At 38.4% G+C, this 15,610-nt stretch overlaps 1 non-coding gene across 1 annotated transcript; it reads right to left on the minus strand.

Annotated features, from left to right (window-relative positions):
- Positions 1 to 4,319: 4,319 nt before the first annotated feature.
- LOC142457561 (small nucleolar RNA SNORA31) lies at positions 4,320 to 4,449 on the minus strand. Its single transcript, XR_012786275.1, has one exon. It is a non-coding gene; the product is annotated as a small nucleolar RNA SNORA31 (small nucleolar RNA).
- Between the last annotated feature and the right edge of the window lie 11,161 nt (positions 4,450 to 15,610).

Raw genomic sequence — 15,610 nt, forward strand, 5'->3', positions numbered from 1 at the left:
TTGTTGCCATCATCGTTCTCAAAACATTTGCTTTGTACTTGAGCCCTTGGTATCAGCTCCTCATTTTTTTCTGCTCTCTCCCCATACCCCGTCCCTCATGAACCCTTGATAATTTATAAATTATTATTATTTTGCCATGTCTTACACTGTCCGACATCTTCCTTCACCCACTTTTCTGTTGTCCATCCACCATGGAGGAGGTTATATGTAGATCCTTGTAATGGGTTCCCCTTTCTTCCCTACCTTCCCTCCACCCTCCCGGTATCATCACTGTAACCACTGGTCCTGAAGGGATCATCTGTTCTGGATTCACTGTGTTTCCAGTTCCTATCTGTAGCAGTGTACATCCTCTGATCTAGCCAGATTTGTAAGGTAGAATTGGGATCATGATAGTGGCGGGGGGGATGGAAAGAAGCATTTAAGAACTAGAGGAAAGTGGTGTGTTTCATTGTTGCTACACTGCACCCTGACTGGCTCGTCTCCTCCCTGTGACTCTTCTGTAAAAGGGGTGTTCAGTTGTCTACAGATGGGTTTTGGGTCCCCATTCCACACCTCCCCTCATTCTCAGTGATATAATTTTTTTCTTTGATGCCTGATACCTCATCCCTTTGATACCTAGTGATCACACAGGCTGGTGTGCTTCTTCCATGTGGACTTTGTTGCTTCTGAGCTAGATGGCTACTTGTTTACTTTCAAGCCTCTAAGACCCCATGTGGACTTTGTTGCTTCTGAGCTAGATGGCTGCTTGTTTACTTTCAAGCCTCTAAGACCTCAGTTTTCTTCACCACATTTGCTTATGCACCTGCTTTGACTTCAGCAATCGTGTCGGGAAGGTGAGCATCATGAAATGGCAGTTTAATAGAACAAAGTGATCTTACATTAGGGAGTACTTGAGTGGAGGCCCAATGTCAATCGGCGACCTTAATACTAAACCTATAAATATATGTACATAGATCTATTTCCCCATCGTCATGTATAAATATATTTACATATGTATATGCCGGTATTTAGATCTCTATAACTGCCCTTTGCCTCCTAGTTCTTTCCTCTATTTCCTTCTACTTTCCTCTTGTCCCACCATCACGCTCAGCCTTCATTTGGGTTTCAGTAACTCCTCTCGGTTACATTGCCCTTGATCAAGTCCTGCTGGCCTCCTACACCCTCCTCACCACTGATTTTGGATCACTTGTTGCTTCCTTGTCTCTGGATTTGTTACAACTTTCTTTCCCCTACCTCCTCTAAAAACTTCAGTCCCATTGTTTTCTCCTCCAGATTGTTTATACAACCTATCTTATTATGATAAACCTGCAGAGATAATAATTTGCACAAAAATATGAGAGTAAAGCGAAGCCATAAAACAGAACAACAACAAAAAACCAATGACAAAAAAGGAAAAGCCTGTAAATAATTCAAGGGCTATTTGTTGACCTTTAGGAGTATAAGCTCTTTTTTTAATAAGGTGAAAAATCAGAACATTTTCTTCCATCTTTGTGTGTGTGTGTGTGTGTGTGCATGTGGTGGGGCAAGGAAGAGTGAGGGAGTGCAAGAACTGTACCACTCAGCTAATTGGCAAGGTATACTATACTTATATGGAAACAAATATCCTAAATTAAACCATGAAATCAATATTCTTAAGCTCTAAAGGTACACATTTTGGCCAGCTTCAGTTACATCCTGGTCAGGAGAATTCCCTGATGATACATAATTAGGAGTTACACCCTCATGACCTCAAAACTGCTTTGCTTCTGGGTAGATTGCTTTTCTTCCATTTGCTATTCTCCCAGTAGTGGACTCAGCAAGCTCTTGCATAGCACTGAGGCAAAATGCATTTAAGACCAGCACTAGTTTGGATTGGTTGATGTGGCAGCCCTCTGATCTTCTGCCAGATGTCTATCCCCAGCTGGCAATCCTCTCGGCCTCCCTTTCAATGGTTGTTGTCCATGCTGAGTTTCCTGCCAGCAGGAGCTGGTCTGTCTTCAATAGAGGGCAACATGCCCTCAATCAGCATTTAGACTCTTGTGTGAAGACATTCATGGATAAAACTCCCCACTGCTTCTCATCTGCTTTCTGGTTTTGGAGTTTCCCAGACAGCTCTTGAACGGTTAGGCTTCTGTGTGTGGTCAAAGGAAGGTGGGGGAAGGGGGGGTGGTGATACAAACCAGGCAGCTCCCTGGGCACGGAGACTGTATGTTTACAGCCCTTGTTCCCATGGTTCCTAGAGCATCAAGAAATAGACTTATGGTGCTTGGAATGTGGTCCAGAAGATTGCTGGAGAAAAGGTCCTATGACTGGGGTAAATGCTGTTCTATCTCGGGAACAGCATGGTGATAAGGCTAAGTTCATAGGCTCCGGAGCTAGAGAACCTGATTTAGGGTCCTGTATCTACTAAACTCCCAGTGATGGGTAGGATACATTGACATGTAATATCTTGTTGATGATAACTCAGCTAATTATGTAACTCACATGTGCTTCTATGTACTCAGAAGTTACCTGAGTAGAACAGTTAAGCAATCTAAACTAGCTGAAAGGTTGAGGGTTCAAACCCACCCAGAAATGCCTTGGGAGACAGGTTCAGCAGTCTGCTTCGGAATGGTCAGAGCCTTAAGAACCCGGTGCACATGTGGGGTCAACAGATCTTTATCTATTTTACTTTTTTTGTCATCATAATTACCTGGACAGGAATGTATTCCAATGTATCCCCATTGTACTGATGAGGAACAGAGGCAAGAAAATGTTAGATAATGTCCCAGTTCCCATAGCCATGTTATAACTAGATTCTGAACACAGGCAGAATAGCTTCAGAGTTGGGGCTCTGGGCATTGTGTCTCTCTGACCCTCTTTTTAGTTTCCTAAGAATAAGTGGTATTATTATTAATATTACTCTTAATTTAGAGAGAATTGAAATAAGGCTTAGAAAGGTTACTCAAGTTTCCTAAGTTCACACTAAGAGTAAGTTGGGGATTCAAGTCAGCTCATTATAAAAACATAATTATATCAAGCTAACTCAAGGAGATTTGAGAATTTGAGTGGACTGAAGGCGAGAGGTTGTAGGTGGGTAAAATAAAGCAAATTGTTTGGTAATAGCGCAACTCAGGAAAATTCAAGATGTGGGGCTCATGTCATATGCTGAAGGACCTTCCACACAAGTGCATTTGCGTGAAATCCATAGCTTTTCTCACTAAAGTAAAATTATTCCCAGTGCCTAATCTCCAAAAATTGCTGTTTAGATTTCATTCTGTCTTCCAGGGAAGTGTATTTCCTCAACAAACATTTTAAAAAGCAGCAATGATATATTCAATGTTATAATGTTCCATAAAAAATTCTGAATGCAACATTGTGTGACGACTTCTAGGTAAAAATATTCAACCATCTGGACAAATCCCTAGAAGGGACTACAACAAAGTAACAGAAATACTTGGTTTTTTCAAAGTATTTTCCTTTAATGTTGTTATAATTTGTTAATAAGAAGGGGACTAAGGCATCAGCTCATGTTGCCTGTATGTCCCCAGTTCAAGAGAACACGCCTCGAGTACCAGCGTCACCTTCGTTCTGTCTGTCTTTTAATGGCTTGAATATTCGATATCATACCCATATGTGGATCAATACTTCTCTGATCTCTGACATTATCATTACACGTCTTTTACGTGATGTGCAGTGTCCTCCATCCTGACATTTCCTGAGCAGCATACTGCCCACAAAAAGCCTCCCACAAAGCCTTCTTTGACCAAACCAAACAGAAGCGATCTGCCCTCCGCTAAACCCTTGAATGAACGATCGCTGTCATTCTTCATATATGTTTCTCTTATAAGTCCTCTTCCGTGAGGTCATATTCTCTGTTAACTTTTTTTTTGTACTTTCCATAGTTCTTTACCTAGTAATACAAAGAACACTCAGTAGAATTTTGATTGTGGTGATACCAAGTTATGAAAAAGAAGGGACTCTATTCACCTTACTTTAAACCCTAAGGAATATTTCCAGCACCACTTGTGATTTCATCTTGGAAAATAGAAGACTATTCAATTATGAAGAAAGGTTACAATTGAAAATGGTCTCACATTTCCAGGAAGTCATGGTAAAACCATGCCTCTTAAAATCTTTTCTTTATAAAAGATTTAGGGTAGTCTGGGAATTTGTACAAAGTGTGGATTTATCATCTTAAATGGATTAGATTCTGATATAAAATTTGTGCTGTTTTGGCACTTTGTGTTTGTTTTAGTGTTTTGTAGGATTGCCTTCCAAAATCAGCATAACTTTGTCTTATATTTTTAAAATGTATCCAAAAGTCATGATTTAGAAACAAGTTTGTTTTCTATTTTTGGCTAAGTAATCCCTCATTCAATCTGGACCCGCCACAAAGACAGACAGAAAGCGCAGGGACTTTGTATTCTTTCACATCCTAGTGCAAACCAGAACAACAGTCAATTGTCCCAGGTCTATCAGAGGATGCTAGAAACAAGTTTTCCCAAAGGAGATTGAGGAGATGGATCAGGTGATTTTTTTATAGCTATACACTAAGCTGTACAAGATTACTAGAGAGTCCAGGAATAAAAATAAGATACTTGACGAGTGGACTTTGGGGCCAGAGCGTGGTGCCCCAACAGACTGGACTGGAAAACGCTCCTAAGGGCCAGCAAACGATCCTTGAACGAACTACAAGCCTTTCTTTTGTGAAAAAAAAAAAGATACTCGACAACGAATTTCTATCTATTTTATTCTTTTTCTTTTCTTTTCAACATTTCACACTAATAAAAATTTCCCAGAATTATGTATGCAAAAACAAAGGAAGAAATGATGTCTTCCTTTTGTTAACAGATTTGAGAGAATAGATTCTTGTACATGGGTCAGTATGTTTAAAAAAAACCCATTTTTTTTCCTTCTTTACACTTCTAGAACTGTGTCTACTTCCTCACAATTCAGAGTAAAGATGACTTGGGCCAGGCTGCCCTTTCAGGCGTAGCTTCCTCATTCAGCAAAGTGACCGTCTGATTTTCTGATCACTTATCCATTGTGAATGGTCTGTCTCAAGGAAAGGAAATAGAGATGACGCTCGACATTCCCCAATGAAGGGACCTGCCTGTTGGTGCCCATCGACCAGCGCCTCACTTTTCTAAGATGTAATGAAAGCTATTCTTTGTGTTTCACTTTAATGGGAAAATAAATGGCCCAAAGATTGAAAAATAAATGACACTGAAAGGAAAAAGCAAGGCAATTTAAAAGGAAGAAGGGAGGAATGAAGAGAGTAGCTTCTATGACGATCTAACTGGAACAGTTCTGTAACATTCAGTGATATGTTAGCATTGCCAACCTGATTCTGTGTTCATATCAAAACATATCATCCATCATATATAATTTTTTAATTAAATCTCCCTTTTGCATTCAGAAAACATATTACATATATAGAGGGAGAAGTTTTACAGGGTGTGCGAAAAGAGTGTAGTCTGACGTGGGGAAAGCATTCTGAAAGTTAAAGGGATCAGTTCATCGTGAACCTTGGTTCATCTGTCCATGCTTCCTATACTTTTGAGTATTTTAGGTTTCTCTGAACTTCAAGGCTTTGAGAATTTAGAGAAAAGGAAATTGTATTAATGGGTGTTTGATACAGTATGAATAAAATGAGAAAACTTGATCTCTAAAGAAATTTTAGAGAAACAGGATAAAAGACTGTTAATTTTCATGTAAATATATTCAGAGGTCTAGGCTTTTCAGTTTTCCAGGGTGTAAGAATTAATTAACAGTTTTCAGGAGCAAAATTTATTCATGGTAAGAACTATAGCAATCAGAATTCTCTAGGTGTAAAATTCATGAAATTAATATTGAACTGATTAAAATTGAGCAAATCACTATTCTTTCCTTTGGTGTATTGCGAACTTCCAAATGTTTGATGTTGCCCTTTGGCGTGTTTGGGAAGAGTGTTTAAAAATTGTTGTCTATGTTTGAACTTACAAAGGAAGAAATTAAATCTGTCTGGTTTATGCTAAAAATGCATCAGAAATTATGACATCTTTTTGTAGCCCGATATGTTCTGAATCTTTAAAATTCTCTTAAAGATGTTAGATACAACCATCGGTCTCTACTTGGCAAGAGCTTAAATTAAATAAGAAAGCCAAACGTCAGAGAAAAACTTACAGCACAAACATAGTTGTTAGATGATATCAAGTTCATTCCAACTCATAGTGACTTGGGTTCAACAGAAGTAAGCATTGCCCAGTCCTGTGTCATCCTCAGAATCATTCTTATGTTTGAGCACATCAGTTCAGACACAGTGTTAATCAATGTTGTTGAAAGTCTTCCTCTTTTTGCTGCCTCGTTATCTTATCCAGCATGATGCCCTTCCCCAGGGACTGGTCTCTCCTGACAACATGTCTAAGTACATGATGTCTCATCATCCTGGTTTCTAAAGAGCATTCTGGCTCTCCTTCTTCTAAGATATATCTCTTTGTTCTTTTGACAGTCCATGGTATTTTCAATATTCTTCACCAACGTCAGAATTCAAACACATTGATGCTACTTTGGTTTTCCTTATTCAATGTCCAACTTTCACATTCATATGAGGAAATTGAAAATACCATGGCTTGGGTCAGGTGCACCGTAGTCCTGAAAATTACAGCATTGTTTTCAACACATTGAGGAGGATCTTGTTCAGCATGTTTACTCGGTGTGTCACTTGATCTCTTCCCTGCAGCTTCCATGAGCACTGAGTGTGGATCCCAGCAAGACAATGTCCTTGACAACTTCAATCTTTTCTTCATCATGATGTTACCTATTGGTCCAGTTGTGAAGATTTTGATTTTCTTTTTATTGAGTTATAATCCATACTGAAATGAAGGCTGCAAACCTTGATTATCAGAAAATGCCTCAAGTCCTCCTTACTTTTGGCAAAAGCAAGTTTGTGTTATGTGAATAAACATATCTGCATACGGCCTTGATGGCAGAAACCACGTCAGAGAGCATTATGACAGAATTTCGCAAGATCAAGGACTTTTGCAAAGCAAATACCTTTTTTTCCAATAACACAAAATACAACAATACATGTGGACTTTTCCAGATGGAATATACAGAAATCAAATTGATGAGATCTGTGGGAAAAGATCATAGAGAAGCTCAGTATCACCAGCTGAAACCAGGTGAGGGGCCAACTCTGGAGCAGACCATCCATTGCTCATATTTAAGTTCAGGTTGGAGTTGAAGAAGTGAAAATAAGTGCATGCGCACCGAGCCATGGCCCTGAGTCCATCTCAGCCGAAATCGGAGAATGTCTATCTCAAGAACAGACTACACACTGATGGAGGCACCAGAGGAGCGCGGGAGGTCATCACGGGCATCACACAGGAAGAGAGCAAACGGTGATCACAAAGTCAGCTCACGGAGTCGACACAAATCCTGGCACAAACGATCCTCTCTGAACCTTGAGTGGAAACTCAACCCCGAGGCTGCCTAATAACTGAATAAAAATTAGCTTAAAAATTATGAACACTGTTCCCTTTTAATAAAAAAATACCTAGATAGGACAGACCTTCAAAATTTCTTTCAAAGTCGAGACTAGAAGAAGTCTAAATTAAAAAATGAAATGAATGCAAATTGAACAATCTGTAGAACTCATGGCTCATTCATTGTAAAGAATATAACCACACTTGACATGATGGACATACAGAATTATATGCTATATGTATTAAATCCCAACTTAAAGAAAATGTAACCAATATCACCTATATAACATTCTTGAATTTATCTAAGCTGCTGTGTCAACTTTCACAAAAAACATAATAAAATGTTATTTTTCAAAAAAGAACTATGCAGGTACTAATGGAACGACATCAGTTTCTGTCATTGATGACTATTTAAGTGTTTTCCTTTATTAGTTTTCATTAACTAATTATTATACTTCTTTAGTTAGCCTGAAAAATAGCTAATAAAAAAGTGAGAATAATTTACTCCACTTTACTTGTTAATAACTATAAAAAGAGATGTTTAGCTTAAAATATGTGTTAATTCCTATGATAAATGAAGAGAACATAAGTATTTTTATTCATATTCAGTAAGAAAACATTTGGTTGTATTATTTAAATGAGATTGTCATGAAGACTCCAACAGAGTCAGAAATGATAAACTAAAGTAGTATATAAAAACTGAAATAATCACCTAAAGGGGTGATTTAAGTCCAACAGGAAAGAATAAAGTAATTGGGTTAAATAACTTTATAAATAGACACAAAGTTTCATATTATTTTCAATAGGGTGACATTTTATAAAGCTCTCAAACTTCTAATTTATTTGAAAAGTCATTAAAAATAGCTAACTTGATGCTAGAAAACTCCTTTCAAAAAAGTATAAACAGATTATTCTGTTTTGTTTGTTTCATAGAGACTGATAACGATGTAATTTCAATGAGAGTGTTCAAAGAAATTGTGTTTCTCTGACTATGCCATCAGCTTTCCATGATCTCTCAATGAATCACTCAACTTGGCTTAGTCAAAGGAGAAGGCATATTCCTCGACAACAAGGGGAAAAGTTCCCTTTGCATATGACTTTGGTGACTGTAATCCAAAATGTGGGCATTACATCAACCCAAAATAACATTTCATTCTTCCCAGCTGCGATGTGTAATCGGTGGAAGGTCCTGCCATTCCCAAATGAGGTTTTCATTAAGCAGTGATTTTTATCTTTAAGGGGAAAGTGGCTCCTCGTTCCAAATTAAAGTTACAGTTTTATTGTGTGTCTACTCAGAGATATGTGAGAGAGGAGACCAGAAATCCAAGAAGCAGGTGAAGCAATGTGGGAAGAGGTGAGGAATTTGAAAGTAGCTGTGCCCACCTTCTTCCTTGCAGGCTATATGCTAAGTCAGGCCGAGCAAACTGCACGTATCTACTGAAACCTGGACATCCGCACCAATTTAGTAATAGGTTTCACTAGACGCTGACACATTCGTCTTACGGGTTTCAATGACCTCTGCATGTCAGGTGCTTCTTATAGACATTTAGTCCTGGCTCTTACTCTTCTTGCTATTTAAAGTCTCTGGTTCCTTATTTTAGATTGGATTGCAAGAGTTTGCTGTTAGAGAAACTCTGTAGAATAACTTGAAATCCCATTAAACTTTGATACTACAACTTAATACTATACAGACTCACTCACCTCTTTAAGGCAGTAGAATATTAAGAGATCTTGGTGAGTAGGATATTGTGAAAGGATTCTTAACAAACAAAACTTTGCCTTGAAGTGGAATTTCTGGGGAATGACATCGAGATTTGTGCTTTGCTATAAAGTTAGAGCTTTATAAAATCTATATTAAATTTCTAGAAATATATGTTTAATACATTCATCTGGGAAAAACATAACAAAAAACAATCTGTCTCATTGTCAAGATTTCTAGTGAGAAAACCACAGGTAATCATTGTTTGACCCCAAAATATGAAAACAGAAGTTTATCTTCAGGATTATTTGTTTATGGATTCTTTATTTTCTTGGACTTGACATGGATTGTTGTTTCTTTTTTATCTGTTCTACCTGAATTTTCCACCTGGAGAGTACCTGTAATGTCCCAATGGTTAGTAACTTTGACACATTTGACCATGTCTCTTGAGTTAAGCAAATGTGTTCAAGTTTTCTACTGCCAGGTACCTGAATGCTTGTGAGAATAAAAATGCTCTGTTAAGTGGGGTAAATGGGGTGGATGAAGACACGGACCATTCCCGTCATGCTTGTCTGGTCTTTCATTTCCATTGAACTGAACGTTAAATTTTGGGGGGGATAACTACCAAAGGAGAATGGTAATTGCATTTTTAAGCAGTTAAAAGTGCATTTCAGTTTATAGTTCTATTATTTGTAAGAGCTTCAGTGGAGCGGGGATTTAAGTGTCGTTTTAGAATGCTGGGATCTTGGAAATGTGAGAGTTCTGCGTATTCCTGGTGTTTCCAATAGATCTTGAAAGCTTGCCTGTTGGGGCAAGGACGTGCCTGACTTAATACTCCTCTTTGGCAAGATAGCCATTCTACCCCATGGAAGGAAACCACAGGACACAGCAAAAGTAGAGGAGATATTGGCTAGGCCAATCAGTGTCATCAACTCTGATCATCACTGGGCTTATAAATGGCACAGTCAAAGACTGTGGATTCAGGCAAGTCCCCAGATTATCAGAGGCAGAATTTGTCTGTTTTTCACCTTTCCCATTGTTACATGGTCTCACCCAATTTGCACTCAGGTAAGTTGAAAACCTTCTACGCTATTACACTAAGGACAGAAAGGAGTGCTTCTGCAGAGGGTCTGCTTCCAGTTCTAACTCTGCCAAAGACATCCCAGCTGTGTGATCTCAGACAAGTCACTAACTTGCTTTGCTCTTCAGGGTCTTTCTCTGTATAATGAAGTGGGTATTGACCTTATCCTACTTACCTCCCAGTACTGCTATGATAATCAGTGTGATATTCAAATGCGATAATCCAATACGACAATCAAATGTATATGAGCATTCTATACAAATACGAGAAGGTACCATTTATTCTGCAGCATACACAATTCTTTTAAGCATATTCGGTAAACCCAATCTAACTTCAACTTTGCACCTCCCAAACCTGTCACCATATCGTTGAACTTGTGGAGCACTTGCAGGTGCACAGGTGTCCCTGAGTGATGCAAACAGTGCAGTGCTCAGCTGCCAGCTGAAAAGCTGTGGTTTGAGCCCGTTCACAAAGGCCTCCGAAGAAATGTCCAAGGAGCTGCGTGTGCAAGGTCACAGCCTTGAAGCCCGCTATGCACCTTGAATCATGAGTCCCTAACGTGGAGCAGCTGGTTCACAGTGGCAGAGATTTTCATTTTCCAGAAGAGTTTTTTTTTTCTTTTGGGTCCAAACAAAATTATGCTGAGTATATGTGATGGGGCTTTAAAAAGTTCGTTGGGAAATGGAATTTAAATGTAATGAAATTTTTCCACGAACTTTTGAGTGAAACCAGACAATGATCTTATTTAATCCAATTATAAAGTTGGATACTTTTCCTCTACAAATAAATTAGATTTTACAGAAAGTGCAAGAAGATAAAAATATCTGAGAAAATTATATGTGTTTCAAGATGAATTATTTCGTTTAATTTAGAACAAAAGAAATACATCATGTGGAAATAAGAAGAAATAGCCTTAGCAGGAGCATGCAACAAAATGAAAGTTAAACTACTTTAGCTTTTAAGATTGCTGGAGATTAAGTTTCCTCAACTTTTTATTAACAATCTTTGAGCCAGTAGGAATTTTCCTTATTTTATAAAAAAAGGCTTTATCAGTTGATCTCTGGATTCTGAGGTCTAAGACAACTAAATTCATTCTTCTGAATCACTTTTCAGTTTCAATAAAGTTTCCTTTGCCCAAACATGGCTAGCAAATGGTTATGGTTATCACAATACATCTTCTGGTAACTTATTGGCTAACTCATTATCCAGCATTTCACATTTACCACATTAGTAAAAAATCTACGATCACAATCTTTTGCATAGTAGCAATGTGCATCTGGCAGTAACAAATGCTGACTTATCAGGGAAGACAAGTTCTGGCTGTGACGGTTAAGATCATGTGCCAACTTGGGTAGCCGTTATTCTCAGAGGTTGAGAGTTCTATAAGTCTGGAATCTGGAAGCTGTGTCGTGACGTTTGTGTTCTGATGTGGTCCTCCTTCATTTCTCCATGGTTCTCACTTTGGTGCCACAGTTTGGTCTTTGAAATTTAATTGTGTCGGTCAGTGGAGACTGGGTGTCATCTAGTCAGTAATTATCATTCAGGGCATTAAAACAGTTAAGAATATAATAAAGCATATTTAAATTTACCATTTATCATCTGTATCTGACAATATTTACTTTTTAGTAGCTCTCAAGTTACTGTGATGAAAAACACCATGAAGGAAATGCTGAGATCTCTAAGTGGAATCTGGTTGGCAGAGAGCAAGTGTGGTTTAAATAATACCAAAGCTTTGTTGATTAGACTATGTTTAGGATTATGAAAATAGTTACAGAATATTTCATTTAAATATCGTGTATTATATACTAACCTAATTAATCTCATATTAAATTCCTATATTCTAAATTCATAAAGGATAACCTAATGGCACCATTCCTATTTAAACAAAGTAGAATACTTTTGATATTGTGCATCTCAGAATATTTGTATTTATTCTTTCCAGCTACCACGCAGAACATATGACAGAAGTAATAATTTCTTCGACATGACCTCAACCACAGTGCATCATCCTTAGAAATGTTCTGTATTCTCTGGAAAACTTTAGGAAAATGTTCTCAGCGTTGCATAATGCACTACTCTCTTGTTTCCTTAGTTGTATTCTGTGTCAAGGTATTGGAACACAAATAAGAAAATTGTCTGGTTCACTCAATAGTTTTAGGTGATTTTTGCTCTGGTTGAGAAAGGTAGAAAAAATTTTCCCAGGCAACTACAAACTTGTTCATGAAAACAATGCAAATATGAGTGAAAAATTAAAATTGTGGTTAGTAGTTAAAACTGGTGTGAGGGGTCTGCCAAGAATTTGAAAGTAATATTGAAGCTCATAGTTGCAATTCACAACTAATGTGCAAAGATCAGAACAGAAACCTCCATGTAAAACACTTTAGCAGAACCAAGCTCTGCTAATGAATTAACTTCATTTATCCAACTCTCTTGATTCTGATTTCATGCTTCTCAAATTGTTTTCTGATTATGAAATGACTCCCTGTTTTAAGGCTGTCTGAAAAAGCAGTTGGGTTAGCTCTGCAAATTTAGCTGTTCCTGTCTCCAAGCCCATTATTTCCTACTGCAGATTAATAAAATGACATTCTGGCTCTTCTCCATTAGTATCTTGATTAGTGAAAATCCCCCTGGCATGCTGATGTGCTCTCAATATTTAGGAAATATCTGTAGGATCTAGCCCGTCTCTGGCTTGTGGTCAATTTGCCAGATTCATGAAGAGTATATTGTCAAACCTGAATGCACACACGTTAACTTGCTGCATGCCCTGCCAACTATCAACCCACCAGAAACCTTTGAAAAAACATATGAGCTGAGGCCTCTTGAAGACCAGAAAGAAAAATAGATGCCAGTCCAACTGCTTTGCCCACAGATGATCATGATGATAAGAATGTTGCATAATTTTCTTCCTTCTACCCTGAGGAAACGCTGATTCTCCTGATATCAAAGCACTCAACTCTTTCTCAGTAGCTGTTACCTTGACCAAATTCCCTTAAAAATTAGTTGGTTCGTGTTTGGCTAAACTGGATCTTATATTCGGGTGTGCTGGTTTCTGTTTATGTGATTTACATGTATGTTAAAAAAGACCCTTTTTTAAATGAAAAAGTCATGCATATTCAAATCAGAAAATCAAGGAAAATAAAAAGAAAGAAAAACATTTATTATAAAATCATTACCTGTCGGTATTCTAGTTTTTTAATGATTATTGGTTCCTTTTTTTTTTTTAATTTCTGCTTCTCACAACTACTGTTAAATATATTGGCTCCTATCAATATACTTTGTCACCCAATGTCACGCAATTAGATCAGGCAATGAGATGGTGCTTTAACAATAGCCAGTAAGACAACTGGACATCCCCTTACAGAAGGGTCGTGGGGAGGAGACGAGCCAGTCAGGGTGCAGTGTAGCAACAATGAAACATACAACTTTCCTCTAGTTCTTTAATACTTTCCCCACCCCCACTATCATGATCCCAATATTCTACCTTACAAATCCTGCTAGACCAGTGGATGTACACTGGTACAGATAGGAACTGGAAACACAGGGAATCCAGAACAGATTAACCCCTTAGGTACAATAATGAGAATAGCGATACCAGGAGGAGAAGAGGAAGGTGGGGAAGAAAGGGGGGACCGATCACAATGATCTACATATAACCCCCTCTCTGTGAGATGGACAACAGAAAAGTGGGTGAAGGAAGACATGGGACAGTGTAAGACATGAAAAAAAAAAAGATACATTATCAAGGGTTTGTGAGTGGGGGAGGGGAAAAAGTGAGGAGCTGATACCAAGGGTTCAAGTAGAAAGAAAATGTTTTGAGAATGATGATGACAACAAATGTACAAATGTGCTTGATACAATGGATGGCCATATGGATTGTGATAAGAGTTGTATGAGCCCCCAAGAAAATGGTTTCAAAAATAATATCCAGTAAGAGCAATAGTTGTGCTCAATTACTAAACCATCAAAATAAATACCACAGAAACCATCCCAAGTCTGATCTAGGCTACATATTTAACCTGTAGCCAACTGACCGCGCACTGAAAAATATAAAAAAAATCAAGTGTTGTTTCTAATTATTCTATGTAAATGAGTAAATTCTAACTTATGCTAATTAAGTAAATTGAGAGAAAATTTCACTTCTCCTTTGAAAGGCACTGGTTCCGGTGACGACATGCTGGATCGCTAACTGCAAGATCAGCAGTTCAAAACCGTGAGCAGCGCCGGGAGAGAAAGGAAGAATGACCGTGCTGGACACTCGCAGGGGCAGGTCTACCCTGTTCCACGTGGCCACGAGGATTCAAATGGACTCGACGGCAGTGAGTTTGTTTGGTTGTTTTGCTTTGGTTCAATTTGAGCTCCTTTCTTTACCGAATCTCAGTCTCTCCTAATTATTAAACAGGCCACAGCTCTTTCCTGGTATGGTCTAATGGCACCCCCCTTCTCTGGGTTTCTCTCTTATGATTAAACGTTCATTTCTGACCTTTAATTCTCTGGGTCTGTGGATTTAAGACCTTCAGAAGTGTACAAGGAATCCTTTAGTGTGCCCCCCACTCAGGGTTAGCACCTTAAAACATTTACTAGAACTGCTCGTGTTTGCACAACTCATGTTAAAGGTGGTTGAGCCATGGGGGTGGGAGCGGGTGATGCTCTAGGATAGATGGGGTGGTGATTATACAATTCCCCTTGATATTATGGAACGATTGAACTATTGAATTGTAGAATATGTGAGTTATGTGACAATAAAACTTGGAAAAAACAAGCTTATGACCAATACACACACACAGAGAAAACCATTACAAATAAAAAATGGTATTTTATAGACTAAAAAAAAAAGCAGCTTCTGGTAAAGAAACACCCCTTTAGGAGGGCTGTGTTTCCTGCGCCTCAAGTTAAGACCTGGTTTGACACACAGAAAAGGGGGACAGGCAGTGGGATGCTTTATGAAATTCGGGAGAAGAGGCCGCTGTCAACATTGCTATGGAGGTTCTGTTTAGAGAAGAGTCCCTGGACCATTTCGGATTTTCCAGGGTCAGTTGTCTTGCTCTGTTATAGATATTAATTAACCTTAGCTGGGTAGGCAACCATGACTTTTCTCTAGCTTTTGAATCAGGCATCAGAATTGTGCATTAATGCATTAGGGTTCCAGATATTTTAAAAACAAAAACAATATCAAGACATTTAAGACAAGATGCTTCCTCGTCAGGTGAAATAAAAACCAAACCAAAACCTAACTCCTGCCATCAAATTGATGTCGACTCATACTGACCCTACAGGACAAGGGAAAGTGTCTCTGTGAATTCCCAAGAGTATAACTTTATGAGAGTGGAATCCCCTGTCCTTCTCCCAGAGTACAACTTGCGGCTCCTAAGTGCTGACTTTTGCACTTAGCAGCCTGTGCTGTGG

This window comes from Tenrec ecaudatus, chromosome 9 (assembly GCF_050624435.1).
Source record: "Tenrec ecaudatus isolate mTenEca1 chromosome 9, mTenEca1.hap1, whole genome shotgun sequence".
Lineage (NCBI taxonomy): Eukaryota > Metazoa > Chordata > Mammalia > Afrosoricida > Tenrecidae > Tenrec > Tenrec ecaudatus.